This window comes from Panthera tigris, chromosome A1 (genome assembly GCF_018350195.1).
Source record: "Panthera tigris isolate Pti1 chromosome A1, P.tigris_Pti1_mat1.1, whole genome shotgun sequence".
In the NCBI taxonomy this organism is placed as follows: Eukaryota; Metazoa; Chordata; class Mammalia; order Carnivora; family Felidae; genus Panthera; species Panthera tigris.
In genome coordinates this window covers 59,998,796-60,014,220 of record NC_056660.1, presented here as the reverse complement: position 1 = coordinate 60,014,220, position 15,425 = coordinate 59,998,796, and the positions used below count along the sequence as shown (strand labels likewise).

Below are 15,425 nucleotides of genomic sequence, written 5' to 3'. Positions count from 1 at the left end.
CCATGATCTCAATAAATGGAGCACGTTATTTTTCTTTAGTTCTATTAAGAGTACTCAGAGCAGTTGATCACACTGGAGGATTGGAATAGGCAGTCTTTAATTATGGCTATACATTTAGCAGCCATAGGAAATCTAGGCACTTCTAGAGGTGTCCCATTTTGCTAAAAGTGAAGATATTTCTAGACATGTTTAAATTTTTTGTCCCTATAATCATTCAATAAGATATTTTTGTTTAGTTATATGAGGCACTTGGAATGACATAAATGAATGACTAAGATAGCATCAGTTTCTATCTTCCATCAGGAATCTGTATAAAACTACTATAGTCAAGGACCTAAAAGGCAAATGTAGGATGTAAGATAAATAGCAGTGTTAATAAATAATAATGAAGGCAAAGAAATATACTTTAATATTTGATTTTGTAAAATATATTGATAATCACATCTGTTGATAACCATGGCTGGACACATAGATATAAAGATGACTGTTGCGGAGTGGCTCATCTCTTTATTCAATTGTAAGTGTGGTGGAAAACTCTATAATTATTTATTTTGATAAATATTAACATTAGTGAGACGTAGAAAATTCTCTGAAAACACAGAAAAGAATGTCCATGAAATGTATACATGTTTTTACCTCATGGAGAAGGTTGGAGAAATGACAAACAGGGAATGAGCACTGTTATGGACTGTTTGTGTCTCCCCAAAATTCATATGCTGAAGCTGTAACCCCCAAAGTGATGGTAGTAGGAGCTGGGGGCTTTGGGAGATCATCAGGTTTAGAAGGGCTCATAAGGGTAAGTTCCTCAGAATGGAATTAGTGCCCTTGTCAGAAGAGACGAGAGAATTTTGTTCTCTTGTTCTCTCCCTCTCTCTTTCTCTCTCTCTCCATAAGGTGAGTGTATAGCAAGAAGGTGGCTGTCTGCAAACCAGGAAGAGGGCTCTCACCAGATACCAAATTTGCTGGCACCTTGATCTTGGACCTCCCAGCCTCCAAAACTGAGAAACAAATGTCAGTTACACAAGCCACCGAGTTTATGGTATTTTGTTATAACACCTCAAGCCAAATGAAACTAGAACAATTGCCAAGCATTCTAATAACTTCTATTCCATGTGTGTTTCTGTCTTTGTGTATGTGCGTGTATAACAATTTCCATATTAGCGTGTGTAACAAATTCCATTTTAGTGTGTGTTTCTGGATGTGTGTGTTCTTCATGAACTTCATGAACTCTATATAAAGGTACTGTTTGATTAAGAAAAGGCTTTCCTAAAAAATTTTGTGGAGATGGCTTTGAAATTTGGATTGTATTTCTACATGAGAAGCAGTTAATTTCTATTCGATTAATTTTATAAACTAAATCCAAATTTTATATATATATGGCTTACAATGAGTATAGTACGATAAATTAGAGCAATAAAAATCAAAATAAATTAAGGATTTTAATAGTGAATGTCAAATATTTTATAATAGGCTGAAATCTTCTCTTAGAAGGCATTTTTTTTTACCATTCCCTAAATATGGGGATGAAATGCAATGCAGAATTCAACTCTTAAAAACTGACTTCTACATAATGTAACATTTTATACAACTATCAAGCTTACATTTGGATAATCCTAAACTTTCCTTTCCTTTCTCTATGTTTAAAATATTTTTGAGTAACTGGAAAATGCAATGTATAACTAAATAAAAGTCTTAAGGATGGTTAGGGAAAGTATGTTTAAAATAATAATTTATATAGAGCATAAGTCATGGTTAATATCAAATATCGACTTTGCTGGGGTATGTTGTCTGGATGTTTGATTGAACACTAGTCTATTTATTGCTATGAAGGATTTTTGTAGAAATGATAAAAAATCAGAGATGAAAAATCAGTTCATTTTAAGTAAATTACCCTGGAGGATGTAGGTGAGCCCCATTCAATGGGATGAAGACCTTAAGAGTACAATTGGAGGTTTTTCAGAAAGGAAGAAAATTTTCCTCAAGCCTTCAGCATAGAAATCTTCCTGAGTTTCCAGCTTGCCTGATGGATTTCATACTTGCCAGCCCCAGTAATTATGTGAACCAATTCCTCTATCTATAAACACACACAAATATAAGTTAATAGTATCATATACATAATATATTAATATGCTAATTTGGATCAAGGTGAATATAGTGGCATTGAGCAGGACATACTGAGAAACACTTAAGTGGCCACGTCTGTACCTATGTGCATATATACTGAAATTTGGGACAGATTTTCATGAAGGTTAAAGGAAGAATTTGCAAGAAAAAACAGTTTGGCTGGGTAGAATAATTTATTATTGCCATTAAACATATATATTTACTTTTTTAAATGTTTATTTATTTTGAGAGAAAGAGAGGGAGACAGAAAGGGAGGGGCAGAGAGAGAGGGAGAAAGGATTCCACATAGGCTCTGCACTGTCAGCCCAGAGCCTAAGGCAGAGCTCAATTGAAAGAAACCAATCGTGAGATCATGACCTGAGCTGCAGTCCAGAGTCGACACTCAACCGACTGTTGGTTGAGCCAGGTGCCCCTAAACTTGCACATTTTCATGTAAGTCCCATGAAAATCTAACAATTTGTGTTTATGACTTTTAAATATTAAATGGAATTTGATTAAAAATTTTATATAATGAGATTTTGCCTCAGTTTATGTTAGAAAATGCAGTTTTATATTAAATTTATCTTTCCTGCATTTTCCAAGGTCAGTGACTAAGCAGTGACTTTTCCCAGTGATAACAAAAAATGCCTCTAACCTTTGTTATTTCTTCAAGTGCAGAAAAATGTCAAACCAAGAGATACAGCGCTTCACAATAGACTTTTCAAAATGAGGGTGCATATATCAAATCAAATTTTATCTTTAATGTTCTATATAATAGGCCATTTTAATTAAAATAAATGATTTGCTATATCATATTTTTCATAATACAGCTTTTGAAAACAAACCTTTTTTATTTAATTATTAAAGAGAATAATCATTTTGAAATAAAATGGATCTACATCATATTATGAATTTAAGGAAACTGCGGGTTTCATCATTATGTGAATCTGTTTGCCTATTTACATCATTTCAAACCAATGTTAATGAGCATTATGTAATTTAGGCCTATACGTTTGGGGTAATTTTTGTTAAAAATGTGTGTCATATGGGGCACCTGCGTGGCTCAGTCAGGTTAGCATCTGACTTTGGCTCAGGTCATGATCTCATGGTTTGTGAGTTCAGTCTCCGGGTTGGGCTCTGTGCTAACAGCTCAGAGCCTGGAGCATGCTTTTGATTCTGTGTCTCTCTCTGCCCCTCCCCTGATTATGCTCTGTCTCTCAAAAATGAATAAATGTTAAAAAAAAAGCTGTAAATAAAAGTCAACTTGGGTAATATAAAAAATATTAATTGTGTAATAAAAGACATAGAATCAAATCTAATCATGTTTCCTTCTTTTGTCAACGTACTTAATTACCCCAAGATGTTTGAGCAAGATTGGAAGAGACGCTGAGATTCTGCGGCTACTAAAATTATTTTCCTAGCAAATAGACCACAGTACATTTTTGCTTGGGGTGCAATTAGAGAGAAAGAAAAAGAACAATAACAGAACAAATTTATAATTGCAACAGTCATCTGTCCAAGCCTACATGGACAGATAGACAGAAGTCCAATCAGTGGTGTTCCAAACACTCCCTCCTCTTCACACCTCTCCCTCAAAAAAATACCTAATAGGAACAGAGAATCAGGAGCGAGTACCCAGATGTAGAATGGCTTCTAGACTAGTTTATCCAAGTCTTTTTTTCGTCAACCTACACAATCCAAAAATAATACATCAAAATTAGGAAAATACTGATTGTTTTTGTTATCATAAATGGACCTGGGATCAACTACCCACCCCACTGCAATCCTATCTTCCATTGCTTCCAAAGCAGGTTACATAGTCTATATTCCCAAATTCCTGTTCATGTTCCCAGAGTATATGTTCTCAATGTCTAGGCATCCATTCTTGAGGATGGATATGGCTGCTGACAGATAAGATCTTGGTGAGCTATCCTGGTCCATGACAGGACTTCATTGCTCTTAGGTTTTCCCTAGGCTTATTCTAAGAAAATTAAAAGTGTCTGTTCAGGACTCAGAATATCAAGGAGACAGAGAGCTTGCCTTACTTCCCCAAGGCTCCCACTGTTAACAGAGATTCCTTGCTATTAATTTCTACCCACAAGAAATCTGTCTATTCCTGACTTGCCTTTCTTTTCAAAGACAATCACATTAGCAGTAGGTGCCAGATTGTTCTGATATTTAATTATTATTCAAAACTATCATATATAAAAAAGTCACCAAATAGTGAAAAATATTTCTGATGTAGCAAATATTCCTAAGCAAAACACTCAAAATAAAACCCCAAACAATACAGCATCTTCTAGTCTGACAGTTTGACACTATTTATTTTCTTCCTTTTGCTTATATGAAATAATTACAAAAAGAGTTATAGGAATACATACAAACAAGTATTAATAAAGAGGTAAATAATTAGCTACTTCTTAATCATATACCATTACTCTTGGCTTCCACATTAACATGAGAAAGAGTAAAGATCATTTCAGGTTCTTGACAAGATGAAGTTCTCTCTCTCTCTCTCTCTCTCTCTCTCTCTCTCTCTCTCCAAACCCAGGCTCGTAGCCTCACCTCAACAAAATGGCTGACATAATTTTCACTAAACCTGCCCAGATCTAAATCTTTGTGTTGTGACATTCACCATAAGGTGCCCCAAACCCAAGTGTGTTACCCCCTTTCAGTCTCTAAATCCCATATTCCACCTCACAGTCCACTCCTCATGAACTCCACAAAAACTTTCAGCCATAGTCTCTGGAATCACTCCAACTGCAGCATAATCTCTAGGCTTTGTTTCTCCTATTATTCTCACATCACCTTTTTGTACTAATTGACACAAAACTTTTTTTTTTCACAAAGATGTTGACAAGTGGCTCATTCTCTCTCTCTCTCTCTTTTTTAATTTATTTGTGTGTCTGAGAGAGAGGCAGAGCATGAGTGGGGGAAAAGCAGAAAAAGAGGGAGACACAGAATCTGAAGCAGGCTCTAGGCTCTGAGCTGTAAGCACAGAGCCCAATGCGGGGCTCAAACTCACAAACTGCGAGATCATGAGCTGAGCCAAAGTCAGTGGCTCAACCAATTGAGACACCTAGGAGCCCCATACAATTGACTCATTCTAATATAACTCCCTAATTCATCGTAATTCCACTTTTCACATAGCTGAAAATTTTAGTACTTTGAGTTCTCCTAGCTTGGAAATTTCATGGTCTTAGAATTGAAATATAATTTTATTATAGTATAGTTATATAATGATACATATTGTTATTATCATATACCATTATAATAATATATATCATTATGTAAGTGTATTGTAGTATAATTATATACTATGATTTTTATAATAATTCCTCTAATTATTTTGTTCTCCAGTCTGCCTCAGCCACATAGTTGCATGATCATACAATAGACCTTAGCCAGGATGGGTGCCATCCTCTCTTATCACCATCTCCTTTCTTTCCTAACCTTGTTCCATAACTTTGTATAGTAATCTGACTCCAGCTATTCTTCAACTATCTCAGTACCTAAAATCTATTGTTCCTACTTTGTTGAACTATCTCTCTCCCCTTTTCCCTACTTTCTTTCCCAGAGTGCATATTGCATTACTATTATTATGGCTTTCTTGTGCATTTCTTCAATTTCCTTGTCCTTTCTCTCCCCCACCATACTTTCTAGAATCATCGCCAACTGGTTAAATCCAACTTACTCTTCATGCCATATGTGTGAGATAATACTCTCTCTTTCCCCCTACAGATTCATTATTCTCTTGTTTCTCCTTGATCTGTCACAGAAGATTAGCCTCTGTGGGCTGCTTCATCTGAGCTGCCTGCTTTCTGGTTTCCTACTGGGATCAACTCATGGAATGAAATAGGGGGAGATTGGAGTGGGGGAGAGACATACTTAAGGTACTTATTTTTCTGGCTTGATTCCTTTCGGGCCGTGGGTTTGAGGGGTTGCTCATTCTCTAGCTAAGCTTCAGTCCCTAGTGTGTGTCTTTCACACCTTCAGCTTTAATCCTCTCCATGTTTTTAGTGTATCTCTGAACCATGATTCAGTTATTGGGCATCTCCTTTCTATTTTTCCTTCTTTGGTGATCTTATCCATTTTCAAGACTTTTAATTTCAATTCTATCTATGATAATGAATGTCAACTTTTGATTTGCAGTACAGACTTGTCCCTTAAATTTCAGAACCCATGTATAATAACCTACTCACCTTTTGCACTGAGATGTCTGATAATTTTTCATTTCCTCTCACTGTTCCCCTCACTCATTATTTTTAGTCTCAATCTTCCTCTTTGTTCATTCCACCTCTTGCTGTCCCTGAGTATGTCAAACTTGTTTCTGCCACAGAGACTTTGAACTTGTTACACCATCTACCTGGATAACTATTTCCTGGAATATATGCTTGCTCACATACTGTCTTCAAGTTCATTGCTTACAAATCACTTATTCAGGAGGCCTTCTTCACTACCGTCTGGAAAGAAAAAACATCCCCTCACCCCAGGCTCTTCCTATGTCTCTGATTTTGTTCAAAAAATGTGTTCCATAATTCATATCACTACTTAACACACATATTTATTTGTGTTTGGTCTATTGCTTTCTCACTGTTGTATTTCCAGTGCCTAGAATAGAGTCTAGCATATAATATGTGCTTAATATTTGCTGAAAGAATTAATGAGCAATCATAAACACAATATAGCCATATATGTATATATATTCTACACTCTATATGTTCATAAAATAATTTTAAGGGTATACTCATGTTTTTTTTTTTAATATTATCACAAGGCATAGTACCTATAGTGTAAATGGTGTGTTATTAATACTCATCAGATACCTTTCAGGACTGTGATGTTGAGGAATATGTCTTTCTTACAAATAGAAACAACTTGCTGTTCCAACAACCTTATACTTTACATGAAATAGAAATTATTTCTTATGGGCACCAGGGTAGCTTATTTGGTTGAGCGTCCAACTCCTGGTTTTGGGTCAGGTCATGATACCATGGGATCAAGCCCTGTGCCGGGCTCTGTGCTGAGTGTGGAGCCTGCTAAGATTCTCTCTCTCTCTCTCTCTCTCTCTCTCTCTCTCTCTCTCTCCCTCCCTCTCCTCCTGCCCCTCTCCCCTGCTCACACCCATTCTCTTTCTCTCTCTAAATAAAAAAATAAAGAAAGAAAGGAAAAAAAGGAATGATTTCTTCTCCACAATAAATCTCTTATGTCTTACTATGTATTTGAATAAACATAACCCTTTTTATTGGAGACTAGAAAATTACATTCAATATAAATGGCTAAAATGCTGATTAAAAAAACCCACAATGATTGAAAATATATTAGACTCCAGTACACTTCTAGGCTGTTCTGAAATTTTTGCATCATTATTTTTACTTAAATATTTGTTTAATTTATCCTAATATGGCTCATAGATTTTATAAAGTATATAGATATTTGTTTAGATCATAATGCCTTCCTTCATTATATCAATAAATACACATATGTGAGAGGCATATCTTCATTATGGTGTTTCTAAAAGCCTATACAATTTAAGAGACAATAATACATCCTTAAGACACATTATAGCAGAAGCAAAATACCAGGCAATCTTCCTAGAATAAACCAGTGGTATGTTGTCAATGCCATTAATTTACTTACTAAAATTAGGCTTTTAATACACTATTTTGTGCAGAATGTATTTCACGATCCAAAATACTTTTCTGCAATTGCTTAATAATGTGCGTAGGTTAATCAATCAGTCCCAATTTTATGTCTGGAGATATTTTTAATTTATAGGTCATTGTAAACAAAAGAGGCAAGAGTTGGAAAGTTATCTTATATATACTTTAAAGGATCAAAGAAGAAAGGCAAAAAAGCATTTTCCTTGATCAAATACATAAAAGTACTGTTAAATAATCAATATATCATGTAAAGCTATTACATAAAATTATTAGTAATTTTTAAAATCTAAGAGTCACATATTAGATATAAGACTAAATTTTCCTCAGGCAGCCAGTCTTTTCTCCAGATGTATGTTAGGCATTTGCTTCCTCTAGACAAAAACCAAAAATTATTTATCCCCCTCAGTCCCTGGTAAACAACGGAGCAACCATAGCATCTGCTATCAACCAAACCTCCTCCTTGTCTTACAAATATTTTGCTTTGCTCCTGAAATCAATATTCACAACATTTCAATGGTTTGAAATGAGCAGTGTTTGAAACAGACTGTGGTATATCCATAGAGTTGAATGGTACATTGTAATAAAAATGAAAGAAAATATATAAAAAAGAGCAGATATTCTCACAGACCGTATATTCATAACTCCAGGACAGACAATGTTAAGCTATGGTGGTAGAATTCAGAACAGTGGTTCTCTTGTGAGGTCAGAGAAGAGGATTGATTGGAAAGTGATTAAAAGGCCATGTTCTGGGTGATCAGAATGTTCTATAACTTGATCAGGTTGGTGGTTGCTTAATGAGCTGTTTACTTACATTTGTTATAAGCAAATTACACCTCAATCAGACAAGAAAACAAGTGAGAAGTTTGCCTGCTTTACCCCCTGGTGATCTGAAGATTGGAGAGTTACTGTTCCTCTTTACATTGTGTGAGATAAGCAGTGAAGGCTAGGAAGGCATCTAGTACTTACAGGGGTCGTTACAGGACATTAAAATATTTTATCATGATTTCTAGGGGATGAAATATTAAATTTGAACATTTTCAAGTGCTTAACCCTCAAAATAGATCATCTATAAGAAAAGAAATGTTAAAAGACAGATATCATGAAGACCTGAACTTACTTTACTATAACACAGTTTTATGAGAATGTTCTCCTATGAAATGTTCTGAATGTTCTTCCTATGAAAGGTGAGCTATATTATTCTGACCATAAATGAAAAAGATCACAGAGAAACTCTATCTAGTCAATTTTGTTTTTTAAAAAATTTTGTCTTATATTAAGTGTACATCAGAGTTTTGTTTTGTTTTCCTTTTTCGGGCAAAAGCAAGAAGAAATGAAGGCAAACTGTATCAGCATAGTGACTGGTCTGTTATTAAAAGAGTTTTGTTCAATATAGATCCACATAATCTCTGCAACCTAGACAATGAAATATATTATACTGTAACTAACTTACAAAAGTTAAAATAAGCACAGCTAATGGGGCGCCTGGGTGGCTCAGTTGGTTGAGTGTCCGACTTTGGCTTAGGTCATGATCTCGTGTTCTCGAGTTTGAGCCCCATGTCAGGCTCTGTGCTGACAGCTCAGAGCCTGGAGCCTGCTTCAGATTATGTGTCTCCCTCTCTCTCTCTACCCCTCCCCTGCTCGTGCTCTCTCTCACTTTCAAAAATAAATAATAAAACATTAAAAAAAAATAAACACAGCTAAGGATCAGTTGTATTGCGTATTTCCCCCCATATAGTTGGTTATTAATTAATGATGGCAAATCCCCTCTTACTATGGTTTTTCTTTTATGTCATGATGATGACACTAAACACAACCAGAACATTATGAGGTGCTGCAAAATGGATAGTATGCCAGGCTATAGGGTAATTTGAAGATTTACAACATCCCTTAGCAATACCTATCCATTAAGGTGAAGGAAAATATAGAACTATGGAGATTAAAGAGTATTTCACTTGTTAAATATATGGATTCTAAAATCAGGCCGGGACACTGTTTAAAGGTTTATTGGAAAAACATATATTTGCTTAAGTGTAAGGAACCTTGAGAGAGGTAGGTAATTAATTTGTACCAACTTTTTATTCAATTTAACTGTACCCATTACATGACTAAAAAAGTGGAAGAAAGGATTTCAGGTTGTTTTGTTTATTGACAAAAAATACAAATAAGGGATTTTTTATTTACTTGCTCATTAAATGTATGTTACTCTTTCATATTATATTGATATTTAGAATATGACTGTATTAAAGTTTTTGTAATCTGTTCTTGGACTGCATGAATTTGTTTTATTACCAATATCCTTGGGTTTAGTCCAAAAGAGCAAAGTCTTATAAAGAATGCATTTCAGTGAAGAATAACTATGGCTATCATCCTTTAAAAGTTTCAAATGTAAATGAAACAAATTGTTTTATCCCTATAGGTGACTTATAGTACTTACTGACATTTTAGCAATATCAGGGCTCATTTTGATTTTTTTTTTATGTACAGGAAAATAATCTTATTCATTAGACTTTATAACATTCCAGAATACCAGAGGAACTTTGGTAACAGTATAGACTTCATTTTAACAGATTTTCTATTCATACTCAAATTAGGTTATACTTGTCTGTTTTGCTGCCACATTGGATAGAATCTGTCTCCACTAGCAAGCAACTGAATGGGTTTAATGTTTGATTTTTAAAGCATCACGAGCTAATTTTGAGAAATAATGCATTATATTTTTAAAGTATTTTTTCTCTGCATGCACTATTCCATTTCCCTTCTAAATCCTGTTATATTTTCCTTTCAGATAAAAAGATTTAGAGAAACTTAGAATTAGCTATAGTAGAGGAGTAGAGTGAGTTTTTTGTATGATAACATTTAAAATACAAGAAATTTCTCTGATGACAGTACATCACTACTTTAGGGATTAAGCACAAAAAAAGAACTTATAAACAAATTAGTATATTTTTGCATACTTAGGTTTTCTCTGTGTTCACTGTATCTTACAAACACAAAAGTAGGAATTATTCCCTCAAGCTACAAAGCTGAAAGGAATTTTTAATATGAACCTTATAGTAAGAGAAATAGTGGTGTTTTGTCAAGTGTGCTTCTAGCCTCATACTTCATTCATTCCTTAAATTATTTTACATATACATTCTCTTAAGACATATGGGCAGTAAATATGATTCAATTTGATAGGTAAGGACTGTTTTTCACTGAGATGCAAGAAAATTGTCGTTGTTGACAGTAATTAGGTAAAGAGTTTTCCAAATTATATACCAATTAATGTATTTGAATGTTTAGAATAATGCTTGACACATAGCATTCATGGAGCACAGGTATTTTAAAATATGACTTCAAGCTATAATCTATCAAGAGGTACCTTTAGTAATTGTTATTTTTTAAATTTCTTGTTTAAATGAACATCAAAAAATTTATTTGAATATAGCTTTTTTATTGGTGAATATATTGTAGCTTTACACGTGACATAATTTGTAGGCTATCTGCTCTCTAGAACCTGCCACTATCTCTCTGTGTTAGATATCATCTGGATATCTTCTTAATACCTTTGAATTTTACATTTGACCCTGCCAACATAATTTAGGCTATGATTAACTACAGTTGGCTCACAGGGCACATCTACCTTTGGAAGCGAAAGTCAGTTGGCATGAAAATGTAATACCAGAAAGAGTTAATTTGCCTTCCTGTGCCCAGTTACTTCTTATTGGGGACATGACTGGGGCTCTGCACTGGAAAACAGTACCAAATAAATACTAAATCAATCAATCTATTGATGAATCAAAACCAACAAGGAATGTTGGCTTCAATTTATCTTCTTGGAAATTGGATTAGAGAACCTATTTCAGAGCCAAAGCAGAGTATGTCACAACAGCCCTAGCAACCAAAATTCTGAGAAAAGACTGTTACACTGACAAAGCATAAATGCATTATCACCCTATCAGTGCAGGGAAGATCACATTATTAATTTTTCTAGTGCTCCAAATACCTGGCATAGTAAAGTTAACAAATGCTTTCAAGGTCAGACTAAAGACATTTGAGTGTCAGAAATTTAGTTTTCTACCCAATATTCTGCTTTCTGACAGCATATAATTTGTTTACAACTGTGAAATATATAAAAAATTTATATTAGAGGTAAATAATACCAGAAGAGTTAAAGGGGTGTTACTTGTTTGATCGATGTTTCAGGTTACTAGCTCAATGTTGCATTTGTGGATCTCTGAAAGAACACCTATAAAGTTTGGCTCAAACAATACATACATTTTTAACTCATCACATTTTACCTACTTTTAACTGTGAGAGAGCTGATGTTACCCTATAGAACTTGAATTCATTTTCATCCAAAAGAAGAAAAAGCATCCTGGAAAATTCAATGTCATGCTAATTAACTAATGAACTAGATTCATTAATTGTTTTTCACCTTTGGAGAACATGAGGGATCCATTGATATAGTATATCACTTTAAACTTGCAGTAGCATAAAATATATTTTAAAAAGTAACTACCAAAGAGTAGAGCAATAGGGAATGCTAAAGAGACATTAAAGTAGTAATATCTTAATAGATATCTAGATCTATCTATATCTATCCCTGGTGCACAGTGTCTAGCTCAAGCAGAGGGATATAAAGGCAACCCTAGAAAATGTTCTTTCTTGCACTGCTATCTACATATGTTTGCTACTTTGTCAGAATTCACTCTTCCCCTTTCTAGGACTAACACCTTTCTGCTTTTTCTTTTTCTTTTTTTTTAATTTCCATCCCACAGTCTCCAAGTGTTTAATATGTTCATTGATGTATTGCCTGCATTTTCAAACCTCTTTTTTGAGTATTTCAGGTATTGGCAGGTAGGTTTTGAAATCTGGGGTTTTAAATGGAGCTCAGAATCACATGAAGTCATTTTATGAGAAATAGCTCTAACCTAGAACTTAGATAAAATTTGTTTCTTTTCCATCATCTTTCAGTGAAGAGAATGAACAACTTGCTCTTTGTCCTTATCAAATACCAATATACTTCTCTGGGAGAGTAAGCTTAATGTTTGATCTTTGACTCTCTTAGATTGAAGAGTATAATGTGCCCAAGGTTAAGCTATGATCTGGACAGCTCTCCATTTATCACAGATACATCTGGGTCATTTCTCCTTTGTTTTCCCAAATCATTTTCTTGCAAAGCATATTCATTTTTCTGATATGAGACATGGATGTATATTTCAGGTTTTAAAATATTTGAAAATAATTAGTTTACTAATATTATCTGACTTGCAGAATGTCTTTTATATTTTACTTCTACATATATCTAATGAGGAGTTTTACTTATTCAGCACATTCTTAGATCAGTGAAATAAATGAAATTCAGTTTTATCATAAACAGCTAACATATATTTATAAATGTAATTTTTAAGTCAATTTTTTTCTAATACTCAGGCAAAATTGTAAACACATTGATGTTTTTAAAGATACATATCTAAAATTATGATAAACCACAATGTACAAAATATAAAAATTATCTGACATAAATTATATACTGATAACAAGAGTCTGTGTATCTTCTTGCATTGTGTAATAATAAAATCAGTATTCATCAGGTTCAGCTATTCAGGATAGCAAAATCTATATTCATATTTAAATTAAAAATTCATGAGTTCAAAAAGCATTGTTATCTATTATAAAACAATGAATGAGAAAGCACACATGATAAATGAATACTTCTTAAATCCCTGATTTTATTGTGGGTACATTCAATAATGCCAAAGGAAAACAAAAATAGTCAGAGATATTTGAGAGAGGATAAAAATCAGAACAAATAAAGACATTCCAAAATTTTATACTTTCATCTCATAAAATAAAATCAAGAAAAAATAATATTTGAAACTCTCAGAAAATATATTAACTACATAAATATTAAACAATTGTTTGAAAATACTTAAATATTTAGGTGGAATAAATGTAGTAGAAGGAAATATTCTTCAATCATTCCAGATAGAACAAACAAATTAAATGATGATGTACATCAATAATATCTGATCAAGACTTCACTAATTGATATTGTGGCACTTCCAACACAATTATAATGTAGATGAGCACTTCCTAAAAAATAGTTACGCTGCCACTAAGTCTTCTAATCAGAGTTGACAAGAAAAGCATTAATGTTCATCTTGCACAACAGTCATTTTGCTGATGAAAACACTAAGACTAAAACAGTTAAGTATGTTCCAAAAAATGTGATCAAGCAATTGAAGGAGAAAGTTTGCATTTAACCCTATGCCTTTTGATACGAAGGTCAATGCACTGTCTAATTACTAATGCATAGGATGCATGCTTATTAAGCATCAGTTGAGTGTTGAACACTGTGGCAAGTTTAGGAGAACTAGTCGTGAAGTGGATATCCATGTTCTCCTACCTCATTATGCTTCCTCTAGTTTACCTCATCATGTAGGGAGGTAAGCAGGAACTCAAGATATGCTACAATAAGTTACAGCTTAATGAGAGAAGAACAGCATGTTTTCATATCAACTAAGAGTAATATCCAGCCTGATATCAAAGAGAAATGTGGGGTGTTTTAGTGAAGATTGGGACAAAGTGCTGTAAGGTGAGTCCTGCAGTTTTGGCATTAGTCACAAAAGGCAAGCACAACCTATGTTCCTAGCCTGCATACCATCCTGGGTGTAAGAGATAACCCAAAGTTTGAAGAATTTAAGAGTTCAGTTTAATAGCTGTCCTTTGCCTCCTTCCCTTTTTCTGAGACAACTTTTCTTAGACAACTTCAATCCAAGATTGAGGTGAAATAGAGAGGAGAGAAGGAGGGGATAAGAAGAAAGATAACTGACAGAAAGCCCTTCACATGCAGAACTCTAGCACACTTGCCATGTTCCTGGTTGGCTGTTTGTAATTATTTTTCACAACTTGACTTCTTCTGGATCTCCATTTTTTATCTGCCACTCTTTAGAATTTTTCAAAAGAGAGAGAGGTACTCAATTCTGAATCCACCAGTTTAATAAGATATAGATAAAGTTTTCCAGAGGTTTCTCCAGAAGACCTTCCCACGTGGAGAAACTTGAGTGAGTACACTCCCTTGCCTACTCTCTATAGGAGGGAAAAATGAACCAGACAAATTTTCACTACTGAATTCTCTGCCCAGCACAAGAGATTCTATTTATAAGCTCTTTTATATATTCAAACTGGATGATAAGAAATGGTTTTCTAAACTATTTCTTAGTAGTTTGACAGTTCCTCGGTATGTTAAACATGAAGTTATTATATAGCCCAGATACTCTATTCCAAGTTATGTACCCAAAAGGTAGAAGGCATATGCCCATCCATACAAAAACATATAAATGAATGTTCATAGAAAAATAATAGTCAAAAAGCAGAAACAATCTAAATGTCCATCAATGATGAATGATTAAGCCAACTGCTGGTATATATGTAGAATGGGATATTATTTGGCAGTAAAATGAAATGGAGTAGTGGTACATGTCACAACATGAATGAACCTCAAAAACATTATGTTAAGTGAAAAAGCCAGACAAAATTGCCACATATTGTATGCTTCTTGAATTTGTGTGAAATGTCAAGAGTAGGTAAATTTCTTAAAAAAAGAAAAAAGTGGAAGGACTGGAAGATGAAGACTGCCAATGGGTTTGGTGTTTCTGTTGGGGAAATGCTAAT

The 15,425-nt window shown here is 34.0% G+C and overlaps 1 long non-coding RNA gene across 1 annotated transcript in view; it reads left to right on the top strand.

Moving 5' to 3' along the window:
- Positions 1-15,425, top strand: part of LOC122231052 — a 133,619-nt gene that overhangs the window by 38,593 nt on the left and 79,601 nt on the right. The window lies entirely within an intron of this gene.